This window comes from Protopterus annectens, chromosome 3.part0 (assembly GCF_019279795.1).
Source record: "Protopterus annectens isolate FY-2018-M chromosome 3.part0, PAN1.0, whole genome shotgun sequence".
NCBI lineage: Eukaryota > Metazoa > Chordata > Ceratodontiformes > Protopteridae > Protopterus > Protopterus annectens.
In genome coordinates this window covers 1,106,425,128-1,106,442,047 of record NC_056731.1, presented here as the reverse complement: position 1 = coordinate 1,106,442,047, position 16,920 = coordinate 1,106,425,128, and the positions used below count along the sequence as shown (strand labels likewise).

Here is a 16,920-nt window from a genome sequence, read left to right as displayed (position 1 = left end):
AGGGTGATTTTGTTACACCTAGCACTTTTAACCTGCCCCTGCACCCTACATTAAAAGCATTTTAGGATTTGTGTGAAACAGAAATTAGGGATTTCTTAAACAAAAGTAAGAGAACATTTTATAATATGACTGCAGAAGAGCAAATGACTTTCAACTCTATTAAGGATAATATTAATATCAGGGTTATGCGTGCAGACAAAGGGGGTTCAATGGTCATAGTGAATTCTGATGATTATGTGAAGGGGATGTAATATTTATTAGCAGATGAAACTGTATATAAAAAAAGTTTCCAAAGGTGATGTCCTAAAAGCTTACCAAAGAATAGATTCTTGGCTTTTTTGAAGCTTTGGCAGAAGGTTTAATTTCCAGGAATATGTATGAGTTTTTTGTAGTAGACAAACCCAAGATAAGGCATCTCTTTGGAATTCCAAAGATACACAAGGATGGTCATTGCCCCCCTTACAGGCCTATAGTTTCTTCACCAGCATCGAATTTAGAGCAATGTTCTAAGTTTACAGACAGAACTGTGCTTGAAATAGTGCAGAAGACAGAATCCTTTATTAGGGATTCTTTTGATTTTTTTAAGCAAAATCAAGAAAATTAAGATTGAAGCTGGTGATTTGTTGGTAACAGTTGAAGTGGCATCTTTATATACCTGCATTCCCCATGATTTGTGTTTAGAGTGGGTTCATGTTGGAATGCATGGACAACATTCTTTCTTACAATCACTTCATGTTTGACAATGAATATTTCTTGCAAATAAAGGGTGTGGTGATGGGTGCCAGGATGGCTCCCAATTATGCCAACTTAGTTTTGGCTTACTGGGAAAACAACATTATGTCCAAGTTTACCAACAGACACAAAAATGTGAGTTACCATAGTTTTATTGATGATTTGTTTTTTTTTATTTGGAGAGGTACACCAACTGAGCTTTTGCTGTTTATTGAAGACATGAACAACAGCACCTCTTTTTTGCATTTTACTGGTAGCTGGGACAATTTTAAGATTTGTTTTTTTAGATTTTGAGGTTATTACAGAGGAAGGTAAAGATTTTTTGGGATCCAGCATCAGTTATAAAAATGTAGCAAGTAATGGTCTTTTGAGTTATTCTAGTATGCATCCCACTTATGTGAACTACACCATTATAAAAGGTCGGTTAATAAGACTTGAGAGACTTACAAGTGACGAAGCACAGTTAGATCTGTTAGTGCAGGAACTGCATTTTAGATTTAAAAACAGAGGGTACCCTTCCAAAACTGTGCATGACATTATTAGTACAAACAAAAAGGAGGGGCTCAGAGGAAACACACAGGAGAAGAAGGATTGGGTTACGTCAATGTTGTTAACCTTTACCATAGACAGCAAAGAAATCAAAAATATAGTGCCCCAACAACCTGAGAATATTAGTTTCTAACAGTGATCTTCAGATGGTAGCAGGAGAAGCCCCCATTTTTGTTAACACAAGAGCAAGGAATTTCAAAGAAATGTTAGAAAGTACACCAAGAAAAAAGCCCCAAGGTAACATAGGTACTTTTAAATGCAAAAGCTGCAATTTTTGTTAATACATTTGAGAGAGACCACAATTTGATATTGTAACCCAGAACAAGATGTGGCATGTTCTAGGCATTTTCAGTTGTAAATCTACCTTTGTGGTATACATGACAAAATGCTCCACCTGTTTTTCGTTTTATATTGGGAAGACCAATAAGCAACTTAAAAACAGGATGTATGAACATTATTATGCCATTAGAAAGAGAAATTTGGACAATGATCTTTATAAGCACACTTTAAACGGTGTGGGTAACAATGACAGTGTTAAGTTTCTTTTCACAGTTATAGATCACGTTCCAGTAGATTTCAATGGAGACAGAGATGGGGAACTAGATTTTTAGAGAGTTCAAATGGCAGGTTCTTTTGGATGCACGCAGGGCACCAGGGCTTAACAATGGTGTCAACTATAAAGCTGTGTTGAAAAGAAAAGCCTATTATAATAAATGTAAATAGTTTAAATGCTTGTTAAAAATGAATGCATTATTTAGGATGTATTTTATACACATATATATTTTTTATATTAAGTTTTAAGAAAACTGGGATCCGATTGGTTTGATGTGTACTGATGATGTTATAACAATGGGACAGTTTTTTAACAGTCTGTTCTGATGAAGGCCTCATTTTTGGGCTGAAAGCGCTAAACCAGTGGATTAGTCTTTGTTTGAGATACACAGTTATTCACCATTACTTGTGGTTTTCCTTTTAATTTTACAAACATTACACAACGTGTGAGACAAGTCTGTAGTTTTTTCTTGAATTACCAACATTTCAATAGAAACAGCCTCCTCCTCCTTTAAATATCTCAGGATCTCACTAGATCCATCCCTCAACTTCCAAATAAATATGGAGGAATAACTGAAAACAAAATCAACACTCCTCTTCTTCCAGGCAGGAAACACTTTCTTTCTTAAATTTCCAGCCACAGCATAAATATAGGGTTGCCACCTTTTCAAATGCCCAAAGTGGGACAATTGTGGCACAAACATCAGATTTTGCAGGCCAAAACATACCCACAGCCAGTACAAAGGACAGAACTTCTCTTTATTGCCAAAATAAAAGCTTATTTTTGCAGCATTTTAGTTGTTTTTTCTGTTTCTTATAACATGTAGGTGTTTCAGATACAGAATAACTGTTTTATGCAACTATTGCATAAAATTTAGGAAATAATTTTACCCTAAAATCTCAAGACATTTGCCATTTTTGCAATTTTTTTGCAGGACACAACTGCCCAAAGAGGGACTTGGCCCAGGTGGTAACCCTACATAAATATGTGAAGAAGTCCTCCCTCAGCTCAAATGCAGGTTATCTGTTATAGCCAATATCTCCAATAAAAACTCATCCACTCTACAGGATATCTCAAATAAAATGTTGTCTTATTACAAATTTACCCTCATGATAGTACCACAGTATCACTCTTTCTAAAGTGATCTGGATAAAAAAAAACAGAGAGGACCTTCGTTTAGGGTCACTTCTTTTCAAGCTGTTATAGGTTCATAGGTAAGTACTAGGCTATCCGCCCGAGGGCATATGTAAGCATAGCCAGAATGTGTTGGCTTTCGCCGCCCCCTTAGTTTAGTTCCCTGTGCCTCTGTCCAGCATAGCCATTAGTTCCCTGTGCCTCTGTCCAGCAGAGCCACTGCAGTGATTCCCCAGGGTAAATTTTCTGTTTCCCATCCACTCGTCAAGGTTTCTCTTGAAGACTGTTAGTGAGGGACTCTGCCTAATGTAGATTGGAATCCTGTTCCAAAGCATGGGGAGTCTCTGAGACAGGAATCTATCCCTCCAGCAAATCCTATTTATCGTTAAGGTGAGGTTTAGATCCTTAGAGCGTGTGGCTCTCAGGGATTTTTTTTTTTAGGTGGAGTATGTCCATCAATTCTGGGTTGGACATGGCCTTGTATGTCAGGCAGAGATCACCTCTGAGTAGGCGGTACGCACCTGAGTAGGGCGGGAGTTTCTTCAGTCGGGCTGCATAGGGCATCTGCTTGAGGCCAGTAATCCTCTTGGTGAGGTACTCCTGTGCTTCCCTGTACCCCTGAGAAGTATATACCGAACAGGAGGGGTCCCAGGACTGAGCCCTGGGGGATGCCACTTGTAAACGGTTTAGAGTAGGACCTAGAGCCTGCAACTCTCACTGTGTGGGTTCTATCCGTGAGCCAACTGACAACCCATCTCATAACATATGGGTTTTATGTTTAGGCTGGTGAGCTTGTCTATAATACAAGAATGGGGAATGGTGTTGAAAGCATTTGCGAGGTCTAGGTAGGCTGTGTGGACCTCCTTTCTCTCGTCTAAAGGCTTGTTACTGTCTCAAAGAAGTCCACCAGGTTTAGGAGGCATGATCTACCCTTAAAGCCAAACTGGGTAGGGGCCAATTTTTGTAGGTTCCCAATGTCTCTGTTAATGATTTCCATGATGATGTGCTCCATATCCTTGCAGACCAGGCTAGTCAGGCTTACAGGGCAATAGTTCCCGGGGTCCGTTATGGCTTCACCTTTGTGGAGTGGGATAACTGTTGCTGTGCGCCACTCTATGGGTATGTAGCCTGTAGAGAGGCTGAGTTTGAACAGTGTGTTTAGGTGAGGGGTTAGTTCATTTTGGAGTTCATGTAAGACACAGCCTGGGACACTGTCCGGTCCCACTGAAGCTGTGTTTTTGGCTTTGGACAGGGCTGTTTTAACCTGTGTGTCAGTGATTGCCAGGGCCCTACATTCTTCTGGTATGGTTATGGGCCCTTTACGGGGTGAGAGGGCGGTGAAGTTTACACTAAACCTTTCTGCCAGAATGTTGGCAATATCAGTCGGTTCAGTATATTTTGTGCCATTCTGCACTAACTCAGAGCAGATCTAAGAGTTTCCACTTAGGTTCTTTAACACAGCTAAAGAACACTTTGTGGTTATCTTTGGAGTCCTTGGCAATTTTTTCTTTCAAAGCTAGCCTTGGATGATTTTATAAGGGATCATAGTTTCTTGCTGATACTGATCAGGGATGTCTTTCCTTCTTGGGATTTTACTCTTTTCTGTACTAGTTTCTTCCTTCTATTGTATAGCTTGTTTATGGCAGGGGTCCAACAGACTGCTTTCCTTTTTGTGGAGGAGTGAGTCTTGGTTTTGCTTGAGATAGCACGATCCATGCATTCTTGCAGGTGCTCATAGAGTGCCTTTGTGAGGGATTCAGCAGCTTGGACAGTGTTGTCCTTTAGCATGGGGGCTATGAACCTTTCCACCTCAGTCTTAAGTAACGTGAAGTTTGCTTTTCAAAAGTTTTTCACGGTGGTTTCCTTGATTGGGGTTGGGGCAGAATGTGAATATCCAGAGTGATTAGTCTATGGTCTGATCTAACCAGCGAGGGGTTGACCTCCGGTGTAGAACACCGGTCTCTCAAGTTGGTGATGACCAGGTCCAATATGTTGTCACCTCTGGTGGGGGTGTTGACCAGCTGATCCAAGGCGTTCGAGTTTATAAATTCTAGGAAATGTTGGGCAAGGGAGTTAGTACTTGAATAGTTCTCCCAGTTAATGTTTGGGTAATTGAAATCACCCAGTATTAGGGCGTTTGGTAGGACCTTCATATTTACAGTGTCTCCAGAAACGTGGAATGGGGACCCCTGGATCATGGTGGGTGATCTGTAGCAAGTTACAATTTGAATTGCAGTTTTGCCCGTTGTTAGTTGCACATGGATGATCTCTGAGGCATTGTGCTGCGCCACTAACCTGGAGGTGTGGGTATCCTTGATGAATATGGATACACCCCTGCCTTTTGTGTTTCGGTCCGGGTTCTGTGGCCGAAAAGTATGGTATGAGTTATAGTGTGGTAGTGCTGGGGTGATGTCTGGAGCCTTAAACCAGGTTTCTGTTACTGTACAGATATCAATGTTCTCCATACTGAGGAGTGCCTTGAGTGCATGCATTTTGAGGTTTAGACTACTGGCGTTGAGTAGCATTACCCATAGTTTTTGGTTACTTGTGCTACTTACGGTGGTGGGTTTGTCTTTTGAGCCTTGCCTAAAAAAGGCACTATGGGGACGGCAAAAGCCTTGGCCAGTATTCAAAAGCCTAAGGGTGACAGGTGCAAGCCATCTCTTGTGAAGCAATGTGGCTTCTCGAGCATGTCATCCCAGGTGGACAGATACTGGACCCCTTTGAATGACACCAGAAACTTAGCCAATTGTTGAAATTGATCATTTTTTGTTTATACTGTGGCATCATTCTTGGTAAGGGCAGAATGCTACTCAGGGTCAGGGTCATACCGGCTTGAGCTACGTTATCAGAGCGCTCTTCCATGTCTCTTTTCATGTAGTCCAGGGAGGTACGTCTCAGATCATTCACACCAACATGTACAATGACAGAGTCATATTTGTACTTGTTCTGGAGCGACCTGAGTGCTTGTGTTATGTGGTGGATCCTGGCGCCTGACAGGCAGCTAACTGTAACCTTCTCCTTGTCCAGCCTAGTTAGTGGGACATCAGTGTGTCTGACTATAGAGTCGCCTATTACTAGTGTGTTGGGTATGTTATTTTGCCTTAAGGGCTGTGATTGCGTGGCACACTGATTATGTGACGTATGTGTTTCATGGTTTGTGATGGGGTGTGGAGGTTGCTTGGGTGTCTGCTTTGGAGGTCTCTGTTGCTTTTGCAGATTTTTATTTAGAGCCTCCGAGTTTGTTTTCATGTATTTATGTGTGTTATTTGCCGGTGTTGGTTTAGTAGTTCTATGTGAGACCGGTGGTGTGTTGCAAGTATTTTCCTTTTCCTCTTGACTGTCAGTTCCTCCTGTCTTGGGTTGTGAGAGCTTTGCCTCCAGTTTGGCTGTATAATTGCATCTCTCGCATATATTTATGAAGACCATTAAGTTTAGGGGTAGCTGAATAACAAGAGATGTTTACAGACAACGACGCCTTATTCAAAATACTAAATCCTATTTAATACATTGGTGCATTTGTAAGGGCTTGCACTTTGGCTTCTTACTCAGTGAACATAATCCAAACAACATTTGCTGGAAAGTCATACATTTTTGAGAGAGAAGCCAAAATATTAGGAAAAAATAAGGACATTCTACAAAAACGGGAAAATTGAGAGTCAGTTGCATTGATTGGGATGCACTACTGTCTCTAATCATTAGACTCCAATGGTTACCGGGAAAGTCCGACTGGGACAGAACCCGTTTTCAGTGGAAGTCCGTGGTGAAAAGCTCCACTCTACTCCCTGTATTGCGATGATAAAGGCAGTTATGGGGTGAGTGTCATACTCTTTTCTTCACCAGATTTAATGCAGACTCCAGTCTCCCCAACACTGCTGCCGCCAGTAAATGCCTTCATTTTGCATTTTATAACTTTAAATTATTTGCGTTATTGGAAGTATGCCGGAGGCGTTTTAGCTCAATGTTTGTTTTGTATCACACTGTGACCAAACTACGGCTGAAAAGGAGCCATTGTCAAACTATCTTACCTTTCTTTTTCTTGTATAACTTCCGAAGTATGGTAGCAGGCTTTTATACAGAGTTCCTGTGTGCAGCACAGACCCACACAACCCACTTTCACTTGACTAGACTTTGGTGCACACACGGGAAAATACCTTTCTCCACCATTATTGATTTTTTCTCCACCATTATTGATTTCTTTCCCACGTACCCCTAAACCAGCAAGTGCGCACCTTTGGCTGGGAATAGTTGTTGTACAGTATGCAGTTTTAGCCCTTTCGAATAAAACTGCATAGTGTTTAGTTCTGAACCTACTGTAATACTTAAATCTGTTCTGTATTTCTCTTTATGACACTTTGGTCCTAGTGAGCTTTTAACTGTCAACATCTAAACATAGAAGTGCTTCCAACTGTACTGTATAGCTCATGTTACAGCTTTCCTTGAGAAACATTTTCTGTTTTGTGTTTGAAAGCTATGCGAGTACAGGTGTGTATGTGTGTTTCCAACACTTACTATATTAGAATACTACATCTGTTCACCTTGTAAGAAACCATCTTTGATTAACACAAATGCTTCTGTTAAAACAGTTCATAGTACTGTCAATCTTTTGACAATTTCATGTTTTACTAGGATATGCAATAAGTAACAGTTGTTTTTGGCATATTTTGATATACATTTTTAAAAGCTATCTTATGAAGTCTTTGCTTCAAATTTAGTTTATTTGTGCATTTTCCATTAAGAAGGGAGTTACTTTTTTCGGTGGGTGCTTTTGGACCTGGGCCACAAAATTAACGGTCTATGGACAATTCATTGTAGTCAGTTAAGCAGCATGTATTTGAGAAACTACAGGAAACTTTAGTAAGCAAAGCAAAGTGAGAGCACAGGAAGAATATAAAACTGCCACAGGACTTCTACTGCAGGCCACTGAATGTTAGACTAGAGTCTGAGACAGAGATTACCGGTAAGTTGCTATGCTTCTTCATGGAAAATGTGAGGTATAAAAAAAAACAATAAAATAGACTTTATACGGAAAGCAAGCTGAGGCTAGGCAAACTGCTTATTTGATACTTACCAGAGCTTTCAACTGGTTAAGTTGTCTGAGTACTAAGATTCTGTAGTTTATTTATTTTTTTTTTACTTCATCAAAAATAATGTTCTCTTTTTGCATCACCCATTAATAGTAGCACTGATAAGACATTTTTGTTATTAGTTTTTATCAAGGAAAATGTAAGGTCTTCTTTTCAAGAGCGGTTTAATTACATGGCTATACAACTATCTTTCTTAACCAGTTAATGAGGGGAAAGCGCGAACGCAGTCCCCCACTACCATAAATTATGCAGTTGAGTATCCTGCATTTGAGGACATCACTAGGGTCAACCCCACCGAAGTGCAATGGAGGAGCCTCACTCTGGGAGAACCACCTTCTTGATCGTGGTCTCTCCCTGCCAGGTAAGTATGAGTTGCTAATTTATATCATGGCAGATCTACGGCTGTACCTTACTTTACAAACACGGTGCTATTTCTAATTTCATCTTTTCATAAATATTGTATGATCACATCACACATTTGTATGGCAACAAGCAGAGTTCAGAAGTCTAGCACTATCCAGTAAATAAACTATGGTACACTACCATTTCCCATGGGGCAGTTCTTTCTTAAAATCTACATTGCTTGACATCACATGCTAACAGAAACATAAGCCTATGTCTCAAACATAGCTGTCCTGTTTGTCTTGTCCAGCAAGCAGAGAGTGAGTGACCAGCAGGAGACATTGTACACACACGCAAGCTGACAGGCATCATGGCCTATCAGGTTTTCAGTGAGAATGACTTGCATACCACATTTCAGTCCCCACCCCTTTTGTTTGCTTTTCCAGGAGGGAGGGAAGGAAATCTACTGGCCAAAGAAAGGTCTAACAGCAAGATGATGCAATGAATCAGCCAAGTGTGTTCTGCTTAGAAATGAACTGCTTTATATTAACCACAAAGTCATTTACAGACACGATTTAACTACACAGTGACTTTTGTCAAGATTTAGTTATTTTTCCTAGCAAGATCTGTGTTTTTATGGCAAAACAGCCACAGTTACATTCTCTAACTACTACTATACATTAAATATAAACTTCTAATTTCTCAGAAAATATATATTAAAGCAAGTCTTTTTTTTCCTCTCAGCTTTCACTATGAAAACTGCCAGTATGACTATATGCTTTATATTTAAATCGGTATTTAAAATGTGACCCTGATCTGAGGCATTTATCGATGGCAGTTGAAAGTAGTACACCCAATCCTTGTGAACCTTATGAATAAACATTTTTATTTATCTATATTTGTTTGTAAGCCATACCGGTTCTATTCTCAAGGGTTTCTTTCTAGGAGTAGCCTCTGAGCAAAGTCCAATAAACTCAGTTCTGTGCATTTTGAAAGTCTGAGTATCTTAAGTGAAATCCAGGGAGGGAACTGCAATATTTTAAAGTGCACTTAGGAGGGATATGTACTACATTCAGAGCTGCTATATGAGGGACTAGTGGTCTTTCACTAAAGGTACAGTAATCTTATAATTAGAAAATTCAGCCCCTCGTGCAGTGGTGCACAATAGCCAAATTTCTCTCTAAAAGGACTTTCATTTTTATATGTAAATATCTCAATTTTACATGAGTTGAGACTCACAGTATCACGTTTTGCTCTTCTGAAGAATACAAAAAAAAAAAACACCACTTATCTTGCTCAGTCATGTCATAGAGTAAGCAAATGAAAACTTAGAGAATCATCCTGTGGATTACAAGATGAAAGTGCAAAGTCTTAATGGTCTGTCCTAGGACCGCAGTCTTACTTAGAGGCTTCAACATACAGCAATGGTACCTCGATTCATAATTACAGTCTCATTAGTATGTACATCATAAATTTTTTGTTCTGTCCAAATAATATCTAAGTTGACGGTGGACATCAAGATAATGTAGCCTTTGTTCAGCTCTATCTGAATAGTTAGGAAAAATACAGGAGATCAATGGATTGATTCAAATTGTTCTTTGAAGCGACCTTAGGCAAAAAGGTTGGGTTAGTTCTCAAAGATACTCTGTCTTTGTGAAAAACCAAATAGGGGTCGAACCGAAGAGCATGAAGTTCAGACACCCTCCTGGCCGATGTAATAGCCACTAGGAATAAAGTTTTCCAAGAAAGATATTTCAGGGAACAAGAAGCAGCTGGCTCGAAGGGGAAGAATCAAGGATGTCAGCACTAAATTTAGATCCCACTGAGGAGGAGGATTCCTGATTGGAGGTTTTAGTAGGAAAATTCCTTTCAAGAAGGCCCTGCAGAGCCTATGGGACATAATATTATGATCTGCTATCCCGACATGAAAATTGGAAATAGCAGCCAATTGAACTCTGACTGTGGAAGAAGAGGAGCCTGCATGAAAAATCTCTGCTAAGAAGTCCAGGACTGCCTGAACAGGGGCAGTAAAAGGATCGATATTCTTGGCCTTAGCCCAATAAGAGAAACGTTTCCATTTGCTTGTATAAATCCTCCTGGTAGAGGATTTTAGCGAAGCTACTATGATGTCTCTAACTGGGTTAGAGATCAAAGGAAGCCTGGCTAAGGAAGGAAGTGGAGCAACCATGCTGTGAGGTTGAGAGAAGGGATTGACCGTGCAGCTGACCCGATTGGTGTATCAGAAGATCTGGCACTGGGTCCAGATGCCACGGCTGCACCAAAAGGTGATGATGGAGGAACGGAACCAAACCTGTCGAGGCCAGTAAGGGCAATGAGAATCAATTTGGCTCTCAAAACGGTAGCTTTCTGGATAACCTGAGGGATCAGAGGAAATGGAGGGAAGGCATAAAGAAGTCCCTGGGGCCAATCCTGGGTCAGAGCGTCTCTGGGGATGGCCTGATAGAGGGAAGAGGCTGAAGAAGTCTGGACATTTGCTGTTTTGGGGAGTAGCAAAAAGATCGCAACATGGACGACCCCATTCCAGAAAAATCTCTTCCGCTATAGATTGCTTGAGAGACCACTCGTGAGGCATGAGAATAGCTCTGCTCAATCTGTCCGCTACAATGTTGGTTTTCCCAGGGATATGCGTTGCTACCAGAAACCGATGAGAGGAGATCGCCCATTGCCATAGTCTGAGCGCTTCTCGACACAAGGGGTAGGACTTGGTTCCGCCCTGTTTGTTGATATACCAAACTACAGACATGTTGTCTGTGTGGACTGCAATTGTCCCTACGGGAAGAAAGTCGTTGAGGGCTTGCAACGTTAAAAGCACTGCTCTCATCTCCAGGACATTTATGTGCAGATGGTACTCGAGCGGCTGCCACGCCCCATGAACCATCCTGCCCTGATAATGACCCCCCCACCCGATCAGGGAGGCATCCGTGGTGACAGTGGCTATCGGGGATGGGGGTACAAAGTACCTGCCTTGGTGAACCTGAGGAGATGTGATCCACCAAGCAAGATGCTCTTTGCATGTCTGTGTCACCAGAATCTGGTGACGCATTGTAAGTTGCTGGTATGACCATTGTGTGAACAGCATCCACTGAAGAAGGCGCATGTAGAATCGAGCCAGGGGAAGAAGAGTGATGGCCGAAGCCATGAGACCTAATACCTTTAGAACCATTCTGGCCTGTACTTTCTTGTTGGCCAGAATGATCCTGACATGACTCTGAATGTCTGAAACTCTTTGATCTGTAAGGGTAGCTGACATCCGAACAGTGTTTAAGTTTGCGCCTATGAAGGTAATAGACTGGCAGGGCGATAAGGATGACTTTTCGAAGTTGATTGAGATGCCCAAATGAGAACAAAGGTTTATTGTGTAATCCCTGGCTTGTATAAGCTGATGCCTGGTGGTGGCTGACAGGAGCCAGTCGTCGAGATACGGAAACACCTGGAATCCTTGACGTCTCAGGTGAGCCGTGACCACTGCCATGCATTTGGTGAACACTCTGGGGGCTGTAGTGAGACCAAAGGGCAGGGCTCTGAACTGGAAATGACTGGACCCCAGCCGAAGCGGAGAAATCTCCTGGAGCGTCTGTGAATTTTGATGTGATAGTACGCATCCTGAAGATCTATTGAGCACATCCAGTTGTCCTTCTGTAAGAAGGGCAGAATTGACTGAAGAGTGACCATTCGAATCTTGTCTTCCTGACAGACTTGTTGAGTCTGCTGAGATCCAATATTGGTCTCCAGTCTCCCGTCTTTTGGGGACCAAAAGAACCTTGAGTAGATTCCGGGCTCTGAATGGTCTATTGTAACTGGCTGAATGGCTCTTTTGCAGTAGTTTTGAGACTTCTAACTCTGCAATTTCCCTTAGACCGGGTGGTACATCTGGAAGGGAATTTGAGGGAAGGGACTTTCCTCGAAAGGAATTATGTAACCCTTGGATATGATCGACTGTACCCATCTGTCTTGAGTGAGGGAATGCCAGGCTTCTGGGTACAGTGATAATCTTCCCCCGACTGCCTCCAAGGAGGGACAGCTGGGCAACATCTCAGGGATGCTGAAAGGGCTTGCCAGAGAGAGGCTCTCTGTTTCCCTGGTTTTCGACCCCTCTGCCTCTAGAGCGGCGCCTGTTGTTGTTACCCCTCTGCCTCTAGGGGTAAACTGACCACGTGAATCGGCGTGACTCCTTGGGATTTACGGAACCACATTTTCCCACCTTTCTGTCCTTTGGGATAAGGTCTAGAAGGGGTGGAAAACGGACTCCAACAGCAGAAAGAGTCTTGCCGTCCTGTTCGCACCTGGTCAAGGTTTCCTTCACCTGAGGGCCAAACAAAGCTGACCCATCAAAGGGAGAATTTGTGAAGGACGCCTTAAAGGGATCCGCAAAATCACATAGCCGCATCCAGGCTTGGTGTCTAAGAGCCACACCTGTACCTCGGCTCTACTCGCTCCATCCGCAGCATAAGATATTAGCCGCATGGAGGAGTTTGCAATGGAATTGAGGGTTCCTAGCTGCGAAGCAATTTTTCTTGAGCCCCTGCAGCTGTAGGATCCTGAACTACTTCACCCAGCTCCTTAAGGATATCCCTCTGGAGTCTGGTGAAGTGACATAGGTAATTCAGCGAACGCATAGCAAAGGTCGCTGAGGAAAACATCCGCTTACCGTACCTATCCATGGTCCTAGAGTCCTTATTAGGAGGATGGACGGGCACGGAAGGATCTGCAAGTTCCTTTTGGTGGCCGCAGCCACCACCATGGCATCAGCGGGACACCCTTAGTGAGGAATTGCTTGTCACACGGGCAGTGATAAATTTTGAAGGCCTCCTAGGGACTGGCTCTACAGAGTCAGGAGCTGCCCACGCCTTCGTGCAATAACCTGCATAAGGGGTCGAAGGCGGAGACACCCAGGAGGTGGAGGGCCGAGATCCAAACGCCTCTAGGTATACTGACTCATCCTCAGAGGGATTGTTGGTGGGCCAGTTTCCCTCTGTTTAAGGAGTTCTAGGATGTCTGAGAAGGAGACATCCTCAGAGGGGATCTAGGGGATCCCTCTGACTCATCAAAGTCAGTATCCGAGTGACAGACTCGGGAGTCTACATGCTTCCTCTTACAAGTCCTCTTCCTAGGAGGATCTCCCGAAACATCAGGAGAATCCTCGGAAGAGGGAAAATTCCCAATGGGGAAACCTGAGGCGGAGGATCTCTGGGTCCTGTAGCAAGAGAAGTGGCAGAGATGTCAACAGGTACTATAGAGGGAGGAGCTACGGGAACAGACTGCTGACTGATACCAGTGGCCAGCACACTCTTCATCACCTCGAATGCTCCCCTCCCAGGCAGGTCCGAGAGAACCCGTTCAAGAGCTAGGAACTCAGGGACCACCGAAGGGAAGTCTCCGAGGCAGATGTTGGAGCCGAGCTCACCAAGGCCGAGGCTCCAAGGGAAGAGCGGGTTCGACAAGGGTCCGATGCCACTCACCCCTCGGAGGAGACCATGGAAGCCCGACCACGAATCCCTCTAAGGAAGGTCTCAAGAGGAGATAAGAGTAGAGGCTAAAGGAACAGAAGGGGTATCCGTCCTCCAGCCATAGCAGTAACCATTCGAAGACTCCAACTCCAAGCTCTGGGGTAGAGTTGAAGGAGGAACTGTAACGGGTGTGGACCAACAGTCGCCTGTTGAGACGGACTATGTAACATTTGGGCCAGTACCTGTGACTTAAGTAATCTACTGACCACTCTCTCTAGGTCATGATCTGACAGTCTGGATGACCTTGAAGATCGGCTCCGATGGCTCCGTTCGAAGAAGAGGTGAAGCCGGCCGAAAGTATCGGCTCCAAGGAAGGAGACCTCGACCTCTTCCTGGAATGAGCCATCGGAACCGATACTATAGATCCTGTCGAGCCGACTTCGGAGCCGACAGGAAGCTCGATGTATCGGCTCCAGCCGGAGCCGATACAGCCACCAAAGTAACGGTGTCGGAGCCGATCGGAGCCGACACCGATGCCTGTGCCACATGGAGGTCGGAACCGATCGGAGCCGACACCGAAGTGGTCGATGCAGATTCGGCACCGATAGCCATCGGTGCCGAAGGCTGTTAAGCCAGAATCGGCTCCAGCCGAGATCTCGACTCGAACGAGTCGGAGCCGAGGCCGCAGGCTTAGACACAGAAGCCTGGGCCTTGGAAGATTTAGCTGATTTTGATGGAGCCGACTTAGCCGGAGAGCCCTCCGGCTTAAGAAGGCCCCTAAGTATCAGCTTGTTGTCTTTCCTGCAGGACTCTCTGGCTGAAGGAATGACAAATAGCACAGGAGTCCTGCAGGTGAAGAGGCCCCAGGCAATACAGGCAAGAAGTGTGACCGTCTGTCAGAGACATCTTCTGACAGCACGAGTCACACTTCTTAAAACCTGAGACCCTCTCCTTTGACATGGTGCTTCACAAAAAACACACACACACACCAGTCAAAAATTTAAATTAAAGAAAATACCAAAAAGGTATTCCTAAAAACAAACACACACACACCCTAACAGGGAGGGGATGGGATGGGTAAAGTTTGACTAAAAAAAAAAAAAAAATTAAAAGAGACAGGGATTTTCTGTCAGGAAATCTAAATAATTAACTTATAACTAACAATAAAAGTTTTTTTTAACAAAAAGGGGCTTTAATAACAATAAAGTGAATCACTTACCAGGAGCTGGTAAAAGGAGGACCTCATAAGCGAAGCGGCAAACGAGATCTGGGTACTTACCGCCTTGCATCATGGGATATGGGGCTGCCTCGAGCTGGTAAAAGTGACTCTCGAGCTTAGCAAGTGCCGAGTCGGAGCCGAAGGATCGGCTCCGAACCCATCAAGCAAGAATGAAGGCGAGATTGACAACTTAACATGCTATCTTATGAAGTCTTTGCTTCTAATTTAGTTTATTTTGCATTTTCCATTAAGAAGGGAGTTACTTTTTTCGGTGGGTGCTTTTGGACCTGGGCCACAAAATTAACGGTCTATGGACAATTCAGTGTAGTCAGTTAAGCAGCATGTATTTGAGAAACTACAGGAAACTTTAGTAAGCAAAGCAAAGTGAGAGCACAGGAAGAATATAAAACTGCCACAGGACTTCTACTGCAGGCCACTGAATGTTAGACTAGAGTCTGAGACAGAGATTACCGGTAAGTTGCTATGCTTCTTCATGGAAAATGTGAGGTATAAAAAAAAACAATAAAATAGACTTTATACGGAAAGCAAGCTGAGGCTAGGCAAACTGCTTATTTGATACTTACCAGAGCTTTCAACTGGTTAAGTTGTCTGAGTACTAAGATTCTGTAGTTTATTTATTTTTTTTTTATTTCATCAAAAATAATGTTCTCTTTTTGCATCACCCATTAATAGTAGCACTGATAAGACATTTTTGTTATTAGTTTTTATCAAGGAAAATGTAAGGTCTTCTTTTCAAGAGCGGTTTAATTACATGGCTATACAACTATCTTTCTTAACCAGTTAATGAGGGGAAAGCGCGAACGCAGTCCCCCACTACCATAAATTATGCAGTTGAGTATCCTGCATTTGAGGACATCACAGGGGTCAACCCCACCGAAGTGCAATGGAGGAGCCTCACTCTGGGAGAACCACCTTCTTGATCGTGGTCTCTCCCCTGCCAGGTAAGTATGAGTTGCTAATTTATATCATGGCAGATCTACGGCTGTACCTTACTTTACAAACACGGTGCTATTTCTAATTTCATCTTTTCATAAATATTGTATGATCACATCACACATTTGTATGGCAACAAGCAGAGTTCAGAAGTCTAGCACTATCCAGTAAATAAACTATGGTACACTACCATTTCCCATGGGGCAGTTCTTTCTTAAAATCTACATTGCTTGACATCACATGCTAACAGAAACATAAGCCTATGTCTCAAACATAGCTGTCCTGTTTGTCTTGTCCAGCAAGCAGAGAGTGAGTGACCAGCAGGAGACATTGTACACACACGCAAGCTGACAGGCATCATGGCCTATCAGGTTTTCAGTGAGAATGACTTGCATACCACATTTCAGTCCCCACCCCTTTTGTTTGCTTTTCCAGGAGGGAGGGAAGGAAATCTACTGGCCAAAGAAAGGTCTAACAGCAAGATGATGCAATGAATCAGCCAAGTGTGTTCTGCTTAGAAATGAACTGCTTTATATTAACCACAAAGTCATTTACAGACACGATTTAACTACACAGTGACTTTTGTCAAGATTTAGTTATTTTTCCTAGCAAGATCTGTGTTTTTATGGCAAAACAGCCACAGTTACATTCTCTAACTACTACTATACATTAAATATAAACTTCTAATTTCTCAGAAAATATATATTAAAGCAAGTCTTTTTTTTCCTCTCAGCTTTCACTATGAAAACTGCCAGTATGACTATATGCTTTATATTTAAATCGGTATTTAAAATGTGACCCTGATCTGAGGCATTTATCGATGGCAGTTGAAAGTAGTACAACCAATCCTTGTGAACCTTATGAATAAACATTTTTATATTT

The 16,920-nt window shown here is 42.8% G+C and overlaps 2 non-coding genes across 2 annotated transcripts; both read right to left on the bottom strand.

Moving 5' to 3' along the window:
- Window positions 1-8,261: 8,261 nt before the first annotated feature.
- On the bottom strand, window positions 8,262-8,424 carry LOC122797390. Its single transcript, XR_006364111.1, has one exon. It is a non-coding gene; the product is annotated as a U1 spliceosomal RNA (small nuclear RNA).
- Window positions 8,425-15,890: 7,466 nt separating this feature from the next.
- LOC122797381 lies at window positions 15,891-16,054 on the bottom strand. Its single transcript, XR_006364102.1, has one exon. It is a non-coding gene; the product is annotated as a U1 spliceosomal RNA (small nuclear RNA).
- Window positions 16,055-16,920: the final 866 nt, after the last annotated feature.